Genomic DNA, 17,516 nt, shown 5'->3' with positions numbered 1-17,516 from the left:
GATACTGAGAGATCAGTATCCTTTTGCACATCCAATACCTCCACCACCACCCCCTAATAAATTAATAAAGACTTAGAGATGAATGAATGAAGTCCAACCTCCAGATCTGTGAACTTGTCTCTAAGAAGACCTTCCTTCCAACCCGTAAATTCTGGGCATTGGAACCCTCTGGGTGGAGCCATACTTCTGGTAGACTGCTTTGAGTGTCTGGTACACCTAAGCACATTTCGTTACTGTCCCTTAGTAGAGACCTCTTGCACTCTTTCCCTCCCTCTCACCTCTGGTCTCACTGACTCGGGTGAGCCAAATGAAGTAAGATGAGGATTAGATTGCTTAAATGACAGCTGTCTTAAATTTCAGGAGTATAGGGACAGGGCCATAGTAATGATAATGCGGATAAGTCTTTCTTACTATATCTTCATTTCAAGCATATGTTTTAGTCAAGATTGATGCTTGCAAGTAGCAGAAACCCATCCATTCACCAAAGTAACTCTAAAGGGGAATAGTCTCTCAATGGGCATTCTTATAGACAAGGGGCATCACGCTTTTTGGTGCTTGCCTCGTGACTTCAGCTGTCTTGGACTTGCTGGGGACCAGTTTTGATCCCATCACCACAGGACTTTTCAGCTGTGGAGCCCTTCATGGAAGGCCAGTCTCTGTCTTTCAGTTCAGATTCTAAAGACAGCCTAATTGGCTCAGTCCCACACATAGGTCGGTTCTTCTTATCCCTTCCCTCTTGGTCCAGTAATAGTGTCCAGAGGATGAAGTCATGTGGTTCATATTATTACCTTTCTAACAGGAAGAAGAGGGATTAAAAACCACACAGACTTGGGCCATTTAGATGTGTGTGTGTGTGCGTGTGTGCGTGTGTTTGAGACAGTCTCTGTTGCCCAGGCTAGAGTGCCGTGGCGTCAGCCTGCCTCACAGCAACCTCAAGCTCCTGGGATCAGATGATCCTTCTGCGTCAGCCTCCCGAATAGCTGGGACTAAAAGCATGTGCCACCATGCCCAGCTAATTTTTTTTACATATATATATATTTTTAGTTGGCTAATTAATTTCTTTGTATTTTTAGTAGAGATGGAGTCTCACTCTTGCTCGGTCTGGTTTTGAACTCCTGACCTTGAGCGATCCTCCCACCTTGGCCTCCCAGAGAGCTAGGATTACAGGCATGAGCCACCATGCCCGGCTAGATATATGTATGTTTTTAACTTGCAATGATAGTATAGGGAGGTCCATGTCCCCTTCACTAGTTTCCCCCAATGCTTACATCTCATATAACTAATAGTTCAAAATCAAAACCAGTAAAATGACACTGGTAGGATCTACGTGCATAGTTCTATATCATTTTATCCCTAACATAATCGAGACACAGAACTGTCCCATCAGCACAAAGATCTCCCTTATGCTACTGCTTTATTGTCACACCTACCCTCTTCTTCCCCACCATTCCTAACCCCTAGCAACCACTAACCTCTTCTACATCGAATGGTATATTATATATTAATATAAATAGAATTTTATAGTACATGACCTTTTTGAGATTGTCTTGTTTTCGCTCAATGTAATTCTCTTAATATCCATCCAAGTTGTGTGTGTCAATAGTTCATTCCTTTTATTGCTGAGTAGTATTCCATGATATTGTTCTACCACTGTGTAACCATTCACCTATTGAGGAACGTCTTGTTTCCAGTTTGGTGCTATTACAAATAAAGCTGCTGCTGTGAGCAATTGTATGCAGGTTTTTGTGGGAACGTGAGTTTCATTTCTCTAGGATAAATTGCCCAGGAATGCGATTATTGGGTTTTATGGTATGTTTTAGTTTTTTAAGAAACAAACAGACTGTTTGCCAGAGTGGTTGTATCATTTTACATTCCTATCGCGAATCTATGAGAGATTTAGTTTCTTTGCATCCTCACCAGTATTTAATATGATCTCTTATTTTTTGTTTTAGCCATTCTAATAGGTATGCAGTGGTATCTCATTATGATCTTTTAAATGTGTTGAGGTTTGTTTATGGTCCAGGATGTGGTAGTCTAACTTGGTATATGCTTTGTAGGTACTTGAAATGAATGTGTATTCTGCTGTTGGATGGAGTGGTCTATAAATGTCGATAAAATTCTGATGCTTGATGGTGCTGAGTTCTTACATATCCTTGCTGACTTTCTGTCAGGTTATTCTGTTGATTGTTGAAAGAGTGGTGTTGAAATCTCGAGCTGTATTTGTGGAATTGTCTACATCTCCCTTTAGTTCTATAAGTTCTTGCTTCAAATACTTTACAGTTCTATTGTATATATACATTAATGATGCTGTCTTTTTGGTGGATTGTCCTTTTTATCATTATGTAATGTTCCCTTTTTGTCCCTAATAATTTTCTTTGCCCCAGAGTCTACTTTATCTGACATTAATGTAGCCATGCCTGCTTGCTTGCTTTATTTATTTATTTATTCTTAAGAAATGGGGTTTTGCTGTGTTGCCCAGGCTGGAGTACAGTGGCTCAATTGCAGCTGGCTGCAACTTTGAACTCCTGGGCTCAAGCAATCCTCTCACCTTGGCCTTCCCAGTAGTTGGGACTACAGGTACACACCACCACACCTGGCTAATTTTTTAAAATTTTTATGTAGAGACAGCATCTTGCTATATTGCCTAGGTTGGCCTCAAACTCCTGGCCTCAAGTGATCCTCCCACCTTGGCCTCCCGAAGTATTGGTATTGCAGCTATGAGCCACCACACTCAGCCCCTGCTTTCTTTTGATTAATATTTGTGTGATATATTTTTTATTCTTTGCTTTCAGCTTACCTTTATCATTATATTTGAAGTGAGTTTCTTGTAGACTATATATGCATATGATTTTTTCTCTGCCAATCTCTGTCTTTTAATTGGTATCTTTAGACTGTTTCCTAATTATATGTGATAATAGATATATTAGGGCTTATAAGGTCAGCCATTATAGTTCTTGTTTTCTGTTTGGTTGTTTGTTTTTTGAGGCAGAGTCTCACTCTGTTGCCCCGGCTAGAGTGCCGTGGCATCAGCCTAGCTCACACCGACCTCCAACTCCTGGGCTCAAGCAATCCTTCTGCCTCAGTCTCCTGAGTCGCTGGGACTACAGGCATGCGCCACCATGCCTGGCTAATTTTTTCTATGTATTTTTAGTTGGCCAATTAATTTCTTTCTATTTTTAATAGAGACGGGGTCTCGCCCTTGCTCAGGCTGGTTTCGAACTCCTGATCTTGAGCGATCCACCTGCTTCAACCTCCCAGAATGCTAGGATTACTCTGTTTTTTGTTTCTATGTTTTCTTTTTCCTGCCTTCAAGTGAGTATATTTTTACTTGAGTATATACTCAAGTAAATATACTTGAGTATATTTGTTAGAATACAGTTTTGATTTGTCCAAAGTGTTTTTGGGTATGTGTCCTTGCATAGTTTTTTTAGTGGTTGCTCTAAAGTGTTACCTTATCACAGTCTCCTGGTATCCACATTACCCTCTCCCATTTCCAATATACTTGTCTATATACTTTGAGAACCACTTTAGGCAGTGTTGTAAGTTTTGCTTCAAACATAATTTAGAAAACTCGAGAGGGAAAGTCTATTGTATTTATCTATATTTTTACCCTTTCCATTGTTCTTTCTCCCTTCCTGATATTCCAAGATTCCTTCTTTTATTGTTTCCTTTCTGTTTAGAGAATTCCTGTGAGCCATTTTTCTTCAGTTATCAGCTGGCAATGCATTCTTTTAGTTTTTCTTTATCTAAGAATATCTTAATTTTTCCTTAACTAATGAAGGATATTTTTGCTAGATATAAAAATCTGGGTTGCCCATTCTTTTCTTTCAGCATTTGAAAAATATTGTGCCATTCCTTATTTTCTGATGAAAAAATTCACTGTAATTTGAATTATTTTCCACTTATAGGTAAGATATCATTTCTCTTTGTGCTTTTAATATATTTTTTTTTCTCTCTTGTCTTGTCTTGTCTACCTCTATCACCCAGGATAGCAGTCCCCAACCTTTTGGCCCCAGGGACCAGTTTCATGGAAGACAGTTTTTCCACAGACTAGTGGGGAGATGGTTTCAGGATGATTCAAGCACATTACATTTATTGTGCAGTCAGACCTCTCTGCTAATGATAAAATCTGTATTTGCAGCCTCTCCCTAGCACTAGCACCACTGCCTCAGCTCCACCTCAGATAGATCATTAGGCATTAGATTCTCATAAGGAACGTGCAACCTAGATCCCTCAAGTGGGCAGCTTACAGTAGGGCTCACGCTCCTGTGAGAATCTAACGCCACCGCTGATCTGACAGGAGGCAGAGCTCATGGTGTGATGTGAGCGATGGGGAGGGGCTACAAATACAGATGACGTTTCCATTGCTTACCTGCAGTTCACCTCCTGTGCCGCCTGGTTCTTAACAGGCTATGAACCGGTACTGTACTATCTGCGGCTAGTGGCTTGGGGACCACAGGCCCAGGCTGGAGTGCAGTGGTACAATCATAGCTCACTGCAGCCTAGAATTCTGGAGCTCAAGCTATTTTCCCACCCAGTCTCTTGAGTAGCTAGGACTACAGATGTGTCACCACACCCAGCTAAGTGTTTTTCCTGTTTTGGAGGGTTTAAAAAAAATTTTTTTTTGGAGACAAGGTTTTACTATGTTGCCCAAGCTGGTCTTGAACTCATGGACTCAAGCAGCCCTCTTACCTTGGCCTCTCAAGTTGCTGGGAGTATAGGCCTGAGCCCTTTTACCTGGCTCCTCAATATTTTTTCTTTGTCTTGAGTTTTCAGAATTTACTGATATGTCTTGGCATGGATTTGGGGGGGGGGTTATCCTGTTTAGGATTCATTTAGCTTCTTGAATCTTTACGCATGCCTTTTTACCATATTTAGGGAAATTTTCAGCCATATTTTTTCAGCCCTACCTTCTTTTTCCTCTCCTCCATGACTCTAATGACATGACTGTTAGATCTTTGGGTATAGTCCTACAATGCTCTGATGTTCTGTTCATTTTTTTTTTTTTTCAGTTGGTTTACTCTGTTCAGATTGTATAATTTCTGTTCTATCTCCAAGTTCACATTCTTTCCTCTTCCTCCTCTATTTTCCTGTTGAGCCCATCCAGTGGGGTTTTTATTTAGGTTATTCTATTTTTCAGTTCCAAAATGTTTGTTCTTTATATCCCATCTTTCCTTCTGGAGAATTTTATTTCTCATTTGTCTTAAGTGTGTTTATAATTGCTATTGAAGCATTTTTTATGATAGCTGCTTGAAAATTCTTGTCAGACAGTTCTAATATCTGTGCCATCCCGATGTGTCTCTCCTCAATTGAGTTGAGATTTTCTTGGTTCTTGATATGTTATTTGAGTGGTTTTAGGTGAAACTTGGACATTTGTAGTGTTATCTGTGAAACTCTGGATCTTATTTAAGTCTGCTGTAGCAGGCCTTGTCTGACGCTGCTCTGGTAGGGTAAAGGGGGAGCTGCTTCGTTCTTGCCTGGGGCAGTGGAAGTATAGGATCCCCACTTGGCTTTCATTGACGGTGTGGAGCAGACGTGCTCTTTACTGCTAGGTGGAGATGGGAGTTTAAGCTTCCCAGTAGGGATCCTCCGTGGATGCAAGCCCGGCTAGAATGGGAAGAGGTACCCTGTTAGTCCTCATGGGGCCTCAGCTAACACTGGGGATTGTGTGGCCTCATTTCTTATAGGCAGTGGTAAATGTCCCAACTCTCCACTAGGCCTTTGCTGACAGCATCCTAGCTGGGGTGAGGGTGTGCCCTGTTGCTCCTGTGCCTGACTGACTTTGCTTAACATGTCCTCCTGGCTCACCCATGTTGCTGGATGGGGATGGAGATGGATGTCCAGGCTAATACATGGTCTCTGATGGCATGGCAAGGATGGGGGTTTGAGGCTTCATTACCATTCATTGGAATGAAAATTCTGATTTCCCACTTGGCTGCCTTTAACACCCACCACCCCCTAAATAACTAGACATTTGAAGAGACAGTCACCTTTAACCACTTTGGTACCAGCATCTGCTATAGTTGATAGCCACAGATGAACGCACACAGCGACTTTAGCCGACAGCCATGATATGACTTTTCTAATTTTTCATTTATCAATAAAATTGTGAACATTTAAAAATAACATAATGAAAACATGTATGTATATGTTACCTATTCTGATATTTACATTACAAGTAAAGCTGCCTGTAAAGTAAAACAAGCTTTCAGTGCTTTAAAGCTTTCCTCATCACACAGAGCAAAATGGATTCGTTGTCAATGCACAGCACAAACTATCGTGCAGACTATGAGTGCCGGTTGTGGGCAAGGTTTCGTGGCCAGTGAGCACCGTACCGAAGTGGTTAAAAAGGCAGCAGTGAACAACAGTATGTATACCTTTTGAAGCAAAATTATTGGAAGAGATGGATAATGTATCATGAATACACTAAAGGAGTTATGGGTAGATATTATTGATATGAAACAACAATACCAAAACCATTTTTAAAAACCCAGAGAGAAGTATTAGCTATAGAAGATATAATCGCTAAAGCAAGGTAACAATGAGATAAAAAGTAGAAGGAATATGACCAATAAATGAATTAGTGAGTTGGAAGACTAGAATTAGGAATTCCAGAAGACATCAAAAAGCCAGGAAGTATAGAGGACAGAAGTAGAAACAGTAGAATACAGAGTCATGGAGAGAAAACCAGACGTAGTGGCATGCGGCTATAGTCCTAGTCACTCAGGAGGCAGAGGTAGGAGAGTCACTTGAGGCCAGGAGTTTGAGGCTGCATTGAGCTTATGATTGTGCCCACGAGTAGCCACTGCACTCCAGACTGGGCAACATAGTAAGACCCCATCTCAACACATTAACTACCATGTGAGTTGTATTTAACTCAAGCTAGTTTTTTGGGCCTGGGGCCTCGTGAAGCATATGTAATTTCACATGTTTCTCTACCTTGTGAGCCGTGTGGTGTGCAGGCAACTCACTGCCATGCTGTAGCACACATTTTACGTGATGGGTGCCCCCCCACCCCCCGTGCAAAACCCTGCAGTTAGTTTGTGAAAACCTTACTTGTTGATATTGTTATAATTAATATTGACAATGTAATTGCATTAACTCATGCACAGAAAACAATAAAAAAATAATTTTTTCATTAAATTAGGATCATTTTGTTCTTGATGTTTTTATTCTATTTTTGTAATAAAACACCACGGCCCCAAGGAAAAAAACCTTTCTTTTTGTAGTGTGGCAGTCAGTGTGTTAAAAAAAAGTCATGGATAAGCCGGGCGCGGTGGCTCACGCCTGTAATCCTAGCTCTCTGGGAGGCTGAGGCGGGCGGATCCTTTGAGCTCAGGAGTTCGAAACCAGCCTGAGCAAGAGCGAGACCCTGTCTCTACTATAAATAGAAAGAAATTAATTGGCCAACTAATATATATATAGAAAAAATTAGCTGGGCATGGTGGCGCATGCCTGTAGTCCCAGCTACTCGGGAGGCTGAGGCAGGAGGATCACTTGAGCCCAGGAGTTTGAGGTTGCTGTGAGCCAGGCTGACGCCACGGCACTCACTCTAGCCTGGGCAACAAAGTGAGACTCTGTCTCAAAAAAAAAAAAAAAGTCATGGAGAGAAAAATGGAAACAAAAACAAGGAAATTTTAAAATAATGGAGGATCAGTTTCTAAGAATTAAGAGACCATTGAAAGGCCACAGTTTGAAAGGGTTCACATGGAGTCTCAAATGGGAGCAATAAGGAAAACCCACATCTAAAGACAGAAAATCCTAAAAGCTTCCATAGAGACGTGTGCCCACCAGTGTTTGAACCAGAATCAGACTGATCTGAGACATTACAACATTAATGTTGTCTGTGTATTGGAGGGAAAGAGCATAGAATTTAAATGTTAGGGTATGATAAGAATGTTCTCAGGCATACAAAGCTTCAGAAGATCTGCCACACAAAGACTCATTGGTGCGTTCCTGTGTTTATTGCAGCACTGTTCACAACAGGCTAGGTGGGGAGTCAATGTAAGTGTCCATCAACAGAGGAATAAAGAGGATAGGATATGTGTATACAATGGAATACTATTTATTAATAAAATGAAATTCTGTCATTTGCAGCAACATGGAGGAGCTTGGAGGGCATGTTAAGTGAAATATTAATAAGTCAGGCACAGAAAGATAAATACTTCCCATTCTTACCTATGTGGAAGTTAAAAAAAAGTTGGATTTCATTGAAGTAGGGAGTAGAATAGTGGTTACTAGAGGTAGGGAAGGGAAGTGGGGACAGGGGATGGCAAAGGTTGGTTAATGGATACAAAAGTACAGCTAGGTAGGAGTAAGTTCTAGTGTTCTATACCAGCAGTTCCCAGGGACCAGTTTTGGCTCCAGGGGCTGGTTTCATGGAAGATAATTTTTCCACAGATGGGGAGAGGGGAAGTGGAGGCAGAGCTCAGCAGTTCTGTAAGCACTATAGGGTGACCATAATTGACATCACTTTATTGTAGATTTTCAAATTCCTAGAAGAGTGGATTTTGAATGTCTCCAACATAAATGATAAATATTTGAGGTGATAGGTATGCTAATTACCCTGATTTGATCATTGTGCATTGTATACAAGTATTGAAATATCACACTGTATCCCATAAATATGTACAATTATGTGTCAATTTAAAAAATAATAAAAACAAAAAAATGAATAGACACCACAGACTCAGATTAAGTGTTTGTAATACATATTTGACCAAAGACACATCCAGCATAAAGAATTACTTCACTAATTTAAAAAAAATGCAATAAATATTGGCAAAATCCAGTCCACATGAGAGTTTTCAACATCATTAGTTATCAATAAAATGTAATTTAAAACCAATAAAATACCACTTTACATCCAAGAGAAGGGCAGCGACAACACCAAGTGTTAGCAAGGAGCATCTGGAATTCTCATACATTGTTGGTAGTAGTGTAATATGCTAAACCAGCCTTGGAGAACTGTTTGGCTTCCAGCAATGCCTCTCCTGTGTATTTACAAGAGAAAAGTGATAACATATGTTCACAAAAATATTGACTTATGTAAGTACATTCATAGCGGCTTTATTTATAATAGCCCAAAACTAAAAATAGACCCAGTGTCCTTTAACAAGAAAATGGATGCACATACACACTGTGGCATTTTTACATAATGGAAAGCTATTCAGTAATGAAGAGAATCACTGATATGCAGTGAATGACCTGGATCTATCTCAACAGCATCGTGCTGAATGGAAGAAGCAGGGCACAAAAGACTATGGTGTGACTCCACTTATACCTAATCCAAATTCAGACAAAGCTAATCTCTGGTTATAGAAATCAGTTAGTGGTTGAGGGGAGACTGACTGGAAGTGTTACAGGAAAGCAGGTGACACTTGGATAGAGAAAATAAAAGTGAATTTCATGTCCGTATGGCTTTTCACCTGAGGGCAAGCCATAGTTTATACCAGGCAGAGCAGGTAAAGCTTGGAAATGTGCTGCCTTCGTAGCTCAAAGAACAGGGTAGCAGAGGTTGGGTGCACCACAGCAGCTGGAAAGTGAGGGAATAATTCCAGAAAAAAGAATGTGCCTCGGCACATTTAAACTAACCTTAAGAATAAAAAAAGTTGTCTGGGCACGGTGGCTCATGCCTGTAATCCTAGCACTCTCGGATGCCAAGGAGGGTGGATCACTCAAGGTTAGGAGTTCAAAACCAGCCTGAGGCCGGGCGCTGTGGCTCACGCCTGTAATCCTAGCTCTTGGGAGGCCGAGGCGGGCGGATTGCTCAAGGTCAGGAGTTCAAAACCAGCCTGAGCAAGAGCGAGACCCCGTCTCTACTATAAATAGAAAGAAATTAATTGGCCAACTGATATATATATAAAAAATTAGCTGGGCATGGTGGCGCATGCCTGTAGTCCCAGCTACCCGGGAGGCTGAGGCAGAAGGATCACTCGAGCCCAGGAGTTTGAGGTTGCTGTGAGCTAGGCTGTCGCCACGGCACTCACTCTAGCCTGGGCAACAAAGCGAGACTCTGTCTCAAAAAAAAAAAAAAAAAAAGAATGTGCCTCAAATACTATATATATACTCTGCCCAAACCTTTCCGTAGCTCCTAAACTACACATGCATGGGGCAGACTTCTAGCAGTCCAGCTAAGGCTAAAAGGACTGAACTGAAATAACAGCTGCCTCTGACTGCAGGGCAGACAGTTTGCAGTTTGAATCTAGTCAAGTTATCTACTTGCTAGCATGAAAAATCAGTATTTTTTCAACAACATTATAGAATCTAATATCTGTAACATATCATTTGTCTAGAATCCAAAATAATTCAATAAATATTGGGCACAGTAGCTCTTACGAGTAATTCTAGCACTTTGGAAGGCTGAGGGTGAGGATCACTTGAGGTCAGGAGTTTGAGACTAGCTTGAGCAACATAGTGAGACCCTGTTTCTACAAAAATTTAAAAAATAAAAAATTAGCTGGGCATGGTGGCTTGCGCCTGTAGTCTTAGCTATGGGGGTAGTTGAGGCAGGAGGATTGCTTGAGCCCAGGAGTTTGAGGTTACAGTGATCCGGCTACTGCACTCCAGCCTGGGTGGCAGAGCAAGACTCTGTCTCAAAACAAAAACAAAATTATTCAATAAAGAACAAGGAAAATATTACCCACATTTGAGAAAAGACAATCTATCAGTCTAGGCACAGTGGTTCACACCTGTAATCCAGCACTTTGGGAGGCCGAGGTGGGAGGATCACTTGAGGCTAGGAGTTCAGACCAGCCTAGGCAACATAGTGAGACCTTATCTCTACAAAAACAATTTTTTAATTAGCTGGGCATGGTGGTGTACACCTGTAGTCCCAGCTACTTGGGAAACTGAGGCAGGACGATCACTTGAGCCCAAGAGTTTGAGGTTACAGTGAACCATGATCAGGCCTCTGCACTCCAGCCTGGGCAACAGAAGGTGACTTCCATCTCTAACAAATAAAAAACAAATTTAAAAAAGGAAAAGGCCATAAATGGAGACTGACCCTGAGATGATGGAGATACTGGAATTAACAAAAGCAACGATTACAACTATGCAACAGGGTGTCAAGTAAAGTGCTCATAACAAAGAAAAAGATAAATACAGAAATCAAAACTAGAAAAAAGCAAATGAAAATTCTAAAACTGAAAAATACTTGAAATAAAAAAAATCAATATATAGAACAGGTCTAGCTGCAAAGAAAGCCAAAAAATAAATTCAATGGATGGGCTTAATAGCAGATTGGAAATTATAAAAGAGTTCTTGATTTAAGACAGAAACAGAAATTATCCAATTTGAAGAAGAGAGAGAAAAATAAGATTGAAAATAATGGATAGGGCCTTAGGGACCTGTGGGGCAATATCAAAAGATCTAACATACACAGACATTTTGGAGTTCAAGAGGAAAGAGGAAAGAGAATGAAACCCCACCCCAATATGTGAAGAAATAATGGCTGAAATGTTTTCATAGTTGGTGAAAGGCAAAATTTGTAGATTTGAGATTCTTAGCCAACCTTGAATCTAGGTGATAGGATATGGATGTTCACTGTACAAGTCTTTCAGTTTTTCTGTTTGAAAAGTTTTTCATGATATGTTAAAAGATTCATATTGAGGGAAGTATTTAGGAGTACTCAGAAATAAATCGAGATGAAGTAGCTCTTGAGATACAGGAAGTGGAGATGATTAAATGTTTTTATAAAGTTCTCTTTAAAAAAAAACAAGTCAAGCTCAAAGAAAATATCTGTATTCATCTAGAACTAGAATTTATAGATAATATGATTAGGGGTGGGGCAGGGAGCAAAAGATAAAAAGAAACAGCATACTGAAGCACTTGTGGGAAGATGTTGGTAAATTTAAGAAGCTGATATGGGTGTGTGAACTTAAGAATGGATAGTAAGGTAATGGTAAACACCTTAAGAACAAAAATACAATGTACACCTTTTAAACCAGCAAAAGAAGACTTGATAAGTCTATTGGAAAGCAAGAAAGAAGAAATGAAAAAAATCTCCTAAATAATAAATGTGGAATGAGTCCTATGCCAACAGTAATTATAGTAAATATAAATGGATTAAATTTACCAATATTCTTAAAAGTCTACCAGATTCTTAAGAAAGAAATACTGGATGCCAGGGTAACTTGCATTGAACTGGGGCTGTTTTCTCTCAACCTTTCTGATCCAGGCCCCTGGGCCCTAAGAACAAGGGGGCAAAATGCCAAGTAAATAAAAGCTGAGAAGGTCCTTAGAGATGACACCTTGCCATGTTTTCCACACACCTGGCTCACAGAGAGTTATCTTAGATTTAAAATATGACCAAGTCCTACCATCATAGTTTGTGATTCAGGTCTGGCAAGGGGCCTGGAATCTACATTTTAATAAGAGCCTTAGGTGATTCTAAAAAGGGGAAAACCAAAACAGTGGGCTTTGAGACTCTTCTAGTGCCAGGTACCCTCGTCAGTTCCAAGAGGAGGGACTTGTGACTTAGAGAGAACAGGGCAGTTTGCCAGGGCCACATAGCTGGTGGTTGAGGGCTGAGAAAGACTCAGGTGTCTTCTTAGAAGGCACATTGTGTCTCGCTGCCCTGGCCTAGCAGCAGGTGGCAGAGCTGGTTCTGAGTTCTAGCTACTGCATCTCACTCTCGGAGTGCTGTTTGTCTCATGGGCTGGAATGCTGGACACTGGAGGGCAGAGACAAAAGTTTTCTACTTCCTGTGAAGCCCACTTTAGGCACAGGAAGCATAGAATTTGGGGATCAATTATGTCTCCAGCATGCAGGGATTCCACACAATGCACTTTTTAAAATGCAGTACAAACTTTTTATTCAAATGTAATGTATGTGCAAAAAAGTACACCAATAGAAAGTGTACAGTATGATAAGTTTTCACAACATGTACTTTTTTTTTTTTTTTGAGACAGGGTCTTGCTCTGTTTCCCAGGCTGGAGTGCAGTGGTGTGATCACAGTTCACTGCAGCCTCGAACTCCTGAGTTCAAACCCTCTTGCCTCAGCCTCCTGAGTAGCTGAGACTGTAAGTGTGAACCACCACACCTGGCTCCAGCACACACCTGTTTAACCAACATACAGATTAAGAAATTAGAACACTACCACACTACCTTGCTTCTGCCCCAGGGCAACCTCTTTCATGAATTCTATCACCATAGATAGTTTTTGCCTGCTTTAAAACTTTATAAAGATGGAATCATGTACTTAAAAATTTTTTTTTTTTAATTTTATTGCCTTTCCTATCTGGGTGATGAGATGGAATCATGTACTTTTTTGTGTATCTGGCTTCTTTCAACATTATGTATGTGAGGTTCACCCATGTTGCATATAACAGCACATCATTCTTGGCCGGGCGCCGTGGCTCACGCCTGTAATCCTAACACTCTGGGAGGCCAGGGCGGGCGGATTGCTCGAGGTCGGGAGTTCAAAACCAGTCTGAGCAAGAGCGAGACCCCATCTCTACTATAAATAGAAACAAATTAATTGGCCAACGAATATATATATAGAAAAAATTAGCCGGTCATGGTGGCACATGCGTGTAGTCCCAGCTACTGGGGAGGCTGGGGCAGCAGGATTGCTTGAGCCCAGGAGATTGAGGTTGCTGTGAGCTAGGCTGACGCCATGGCACTCACTCACTCTAGCCTGGGCAACAAAGTGAGACTCTGTCTCAAAAAAAAAACAAAAAAAAAACAGCACATCATTCTTAATGCTGTATAGTATTTCATTGTATGAATATATCACCATGGGATAGTTTCCAGTTGGGAATTATTATAAATACTACTAATACATACATGCCTTGTGGTGACTACATGCACACATTTCTTTTGGAGGAATGGAATTGCTGGATCACAGGATGTGCTTATGTCCAACTTCAGTGGATACTGAAAAACAGTTTTCCATAGAGATTGTAGCAAATGGCACTTTTTTTTTTTTGAGACAGAATCTCACTCTGTTGCCCAGGCTAGAGTGAGTGCCGTGGCGTCAGCCTGGCTCACAGCAACCTCAAACTCCTGGGCTCCAGCAATCCTCCTGCCTCAGCCTCCCGAGTAGCTGGGACTACAGGCATGCGCCACCATGCCCGGCTAATTTTTTCTATATATATTAGTTGGCCAATTAATTTGTTTCTATTTATAGTAGAGACGGGGTCTCGCTCTTGCTCAGGGTGGTTTCAAACTCCTGACCTTGAGCAATCCGCCCGCCTCGGCCTCCCAGAGTGCTAGGATTACAGGCGTGAGCCACCGCGCCCAGCAAATGGCACTTTTTAAAGGAAAATTTTCGATGCCAAGGAGCCTACAGTCCATCTTCCACCTAGCAGTTAGTTTAGTAGTCCCATTGTGTGGCTCCAACTGTGCAATTTACCCCAGAATCTTGATTGACTCTTATTTTTTCCACCAATGGTTACAAGATCAAGTCTAGGCTTGGCCTTTCATGACTGGGCCTGAACCCCTATGCCTACCCTGTATTCCTACTAAACTGTACTACTGATTCTTTCCTGAGTGCCTCCCATGGCTTTCTGCTTTCATGCATTTGTTTACTGAGTTCTTAACCATCTTAAATTTCTTCTGTGCCAGTCTATCTGCTTCCCTTTCCTATTCTTTATGTTGTCCCCCTCGCCCAAACTGAAACTCCACAGTGCTGCTTTTTCAGTTTGGAAGATGGCAATATAGTTAATGCACATATGGCTTTTATTGTAGTTGTTCACGTTCATGTCACATTGCCTCCCTTGGCTGTAGGCTCTTTAAGGGAAGGGATTATGTATTATTTACATTCTTATTGATCTTGGTAGCTGGCATGGCACCCAAAATTTGTTTTTTTTGTTTTTTTGTTTTTGAGATAAGAGTCTCACTTTGTTGCCCAGGCTAGAGTGAGTGCTGTGGCATCAGCCTAGCTCACAGCAACCTCAAACTCCTGGGCTCAAACGATCCTCCTGCCTCAGCCTCCCGAGTAGCCGGGACTACAGTAGGCTGGGAAATAAACCATGCCCGGCTTATTTTTTTTCTATATATATTAGTTGGCCAATTAATTTCTTTCTATTTATAGTAGAGATGGGGTCTCGCTCTTGCTCAGGCTGGTTTCGAACTCCTGACCTCGAGCAATCCACTTGCCTCGGCCTCCCAGAGTGCTAGGATTACAGGCGTGAGCCACCGCGCCCAGCCCCAAAATTTGTTGAGTGTTAAATGATCCCATTCTGTTCTCTTACCTATACTTCTCCACTTTACCCCCCTTTATTGGTTGTCTCTTCCCTTGGACTAGAAAAATGTTTACATCTTCCCCATATTAAAAACAAAAGCAGGGGCTTGTTATGTATCCAGAAAACAGAGAAATAAACCATCAGCAAGATTCCAAGCAAAACCCACAACCATCCTCCATCATTTCATTCAGTCCTACATCATTGATCCTTGTTCTGCTCAATCTTGGGTTAGCAGTCTCATGAATCCATCTGTTTCTCAAAGTTCTGGAAATCCTGACTCAGTTCAGTCATGTGGTCTCCTATTTGTTTAAGCAATGCCATCAGAACCCAAAGATACCCTGCATGGTCCTTTTCCACAGGGCTCTGAGATAGAGCCCGTCCTTATTGAAGATGATGCACTATGGCCCATAGCTGATTTCAAGTACTTTCAGAGAAGCATCAGAGTAAAACAAAACACTGTCTGTAGATGACAAAAAACTTAAAATGGCTGTGGTTAACATTACTGCTTATAATTATCAAAAGTGAAAGATCTGATGAGAGTTTATTACAAAGATAATGCAACTTACAAGAACATTTGGTTGTTTCTGGGGCATGCAAAATAAGATAAAATCAATCAAAAAATTTTTAGACAAAATAGCTATAAATACACTGATTAACTCTATTTTCCAAGAAAAGTAGTTATTACATCTTTTATTTACTTATTTATTTATTTTTGAGACAGAGTCTCACTTCGTTGCCCAGGCTAGAGTGAGTGCCGTGGCATCAGCCTAGCTCACAGCAACCTCAAACTCCTGGGTTGTAGCAGTCCTCCTGCCTCAGCCTCCCGAATAGCTGGGACTACAGGCATGCACCACCATGCCTGGCTAATTTTTTCTATATATATTAGTTGGCCAATTAATTTGTGTCTATTTATAGTAGAGACGGGGTCTCACTCTTGCTCAGGCTGGTTTTGAACTCCTGACCTGGAGCAATCCGCCCACCTCGGCCTCCCAGAGTGCTAGGATTATAGGCATGAGCCACCATGCCCGGCCCTGAAAATCTTTTAAATAAACCCATCAAATCTTAGCTTTGACCACCCAAATTAAATTCCTTTCTATATCCATATACATCCCTTATAGTACAACCTCTCAAAGTGGCAGAAATGAATATGTTCAGTAATAGACCCAAAGATACATATGGCCTTTCCGTATCATATAAAGAGGCAAAAATACATAATACTTGCTTGTAATTAATGTTTTAGTATTTTATCCGACTTACAAGTGATTTGGGAATTGAATGAATATCCATTAATTAACTGAACTTAGAATGAGTCCAAGGTTTTAAGTTACCTAAGGGTCTTGGAAACTATCCAAGTGTGCACCTGTGAATCGCCATTTCACTTCAGCCTGGGCAATATAGCAAGACTCCATCTCTAAGAATATAAAATAAACATAGAGAAACAAAACTCACAGGTTTTGAACATTTCATATCAGTGAGCTTTTCTCTTCCCAGTGGGTACAAATTCTATATTGGTTTGAGCTCAAAACAGACAAACAGAAAAGAATAGCAAACTCTATTATAGTCTGTTGATGCTCTGTTGTCATCCACCTAACAGGGATGTGACCTCTATAAACCATTAAAACCACCTGGCCACTTCCTCTGGTGTCTCCCTTGCTAATCTGGTGGCATGCACCTGTAGTCCCAGCTACTTGGGAGGCTGAACTGGGAGGGTCACTGATCTCAGGAGTTTGAGGTTGCAGTGAGCTATGATGACACCACTACACTCCAGCCTTGGTGACAGAACAAGACCTTGTCTCTAAAAAAACAAAAATAATTATTTTTTCTTTTTCTTTTCTTTCATTTTTGTGTATTTTTTTGTTTTATTTTTCTCTTATTCCCTGAAACATAAAGGACTGTTGAGACTTCATTTAATCTTAATTACTTTGTTAAAGGCCCTATCCCCAAATATGGTCATATTGGAGGTTAGGGCTTCAACATATGAATAAGTTGTGGGGGACACAATTCAGTCCACGATAGTTGTCAATGGCTAGAACTGGGTCATGTGGCTTCTGGCTGCCAAGGAGGCCGGGGAGTTGGGGAAGAGAATTGTTATAACTGACCACCACCAGTCATGTCCTCTTACCTAGGATGACACTCTGAGCCAAGCCAGGATCCTGTTAGCAAGGACAAAGTGAGGAATGGATGTTAGTTGACATGGTCTGGTCTGTCACACTGCCCGGGGGATGCTGTAGCCAAGGGTGTAGTGACACTCTATGAGCCTAGTGACACAGGGCAGAGACAGGGGAGCCAATTCATTCTAACTACCACCCCCACCCCCCATACAAGGAG

The 17,516-nt window shown here is 41.1% G+C and overlaps 1 long non-coding RNA gene across 1 annotated transcript; it reads right to left on the bottom strand.

Moving 5' to 3' along the window:
* Nucleotides 1-9,918: 9,918 nt before the first annotated feature.
* LOC142870065 (uncharacterized) lies at nt 9,919-16,967 on the bottom strand. The gene is made up of 2 exons (XR_012918608.1): nt 16,877-16,967; nt 9,919-16,019 (listed from the first exon to the last, which is right to left on the bottom strand). It is a non-coding gene; the product is annotated as an uncharacterized LOC142870065 (long non-coding RNA).
* Nucleotides 16,968-17,516: the final 549 nt, after the last annotated feature.

The sequence above is a fragment of the Microcebus murinus genome, chromosome 3, assembly GCF_040939455.1.
Source record: "Microcebus murinus isolate Inina chromosome 3, M.murinus_Inina_mat1.0, whole genome shotgun sequence".
Taxonomy (NCBI): Eukaryota; Metazoa; Chordata; class Mammalia; order Primates; family Cheirogaleidae; genus Microcebus; species Microcebus murinus.
The sequence above is the reverse complement of the archived record's forward strand: the minus strand, read 5'-3'. Positions and strand labels throughout refer to the sequence as shown.